Source organism: Etheostoma spectabile, chromosome 23 (assembly GCF_008692095.1).
Source record: "Etheostoma spectabile isolate EspeVRDwgs_2016 chromosome 23, UIUC_Espe_1.0, whole genome shotgun sequence".
NCBI classification, from domain to species: domain Eukaryota; kingdom Metazoa; phylum Chordata; class Actinopteri; order Perciformes; family Percidae; genus Etheostoma; species Etheostoma spectabile.
The window spans coordinates 8,849,249-8,849,958 of record NC_045755.1 but is presented as its reverse complement, the minus strand read 5'-3'; the positions used below and the strand labels follow the sequence as shown (position 1 = coordinate 8,849,958).

The window sequence follows — 710 nt, the reverse complement described above, 5'->3', positions numbered from 1 at the left end:
AAAGAACTACTACAAACTACTATTCTTTGTGACTGTTATTCTTCATTCTAACCCCAACCGGCCCGTCAGACACCGCCTACCAAGAGCCTGGGTCCGGGTTGGGCTGGGTCTGGGTCTGTCCCAGTGTTCTCGGCTCCTAAAAGGGCGTTTTCTCTCCACTGTGGGCCTCTGTTGCTGCTCTGGAGGGAAACTACTAGACCTGTTGGGTCCTGTAAATTGGTCTAGACCTGCTCTATCTGTAAAGGGTCTCCAGATAACTCTTGTTATGAATCGATACTATAAATAAAATTGAATTGAATACTAGTTCTGTTAAGTTCATGAATTTGTCGTCTCGTTTTTTCACCAGACGTTTCGTCATGGTTCCTGTGTGCAATAAACATTTAACTTCGTGAGAAAAAAAAAAGGTGGCAGAGAATCGTGATATCAATTCTGAGCTAAAAATTGTGATTTATACGTTTCCCCAGATCGTGCCGGCCTAATGGAAACCCAGCCTAACCCTCTCCTCGGATACAGAACAACATCGACACGGCCATTTTACAGGAACAGGATTACGCAAGTTCCACTTAACCGTGTCTCATTAATGACGTGTTGATTACCGCCCACCACCAGGAAATACCAACTCCGCCTCTGTCAAAGTCTGAGTCTCAAGGACATCACGACAAGGAGCAGAGCTGCAAAAATGAAATCAATTCATCACCTAGTCTAGTCTC

At 44.8% G+C, this 710-nt stretch overlaps 1 protein-coding gene and 1 pseudogene across 15 annotated transcripts in view; both read right to left on the bottom strand.

The window, feature by feature from the left end:
- Nucleotides 1-710, bottom strand: part of nrcama (neuronal cell adhesion molecule a) — a 1,100,153-nt gene that overhangs the window by 625,839 nt on the left and 473,604 nt on the right. The gene's annotated exons all lie outside the window — the stretch shown is intronic.
- The window catches only part of LOC116673021 (plexin-B2-like), a 279,884-nt pseudogene that overhangs the window by 245,973 nt on the left and 33,201 nt on the right, over nucleotides 1-710 (bottom strand).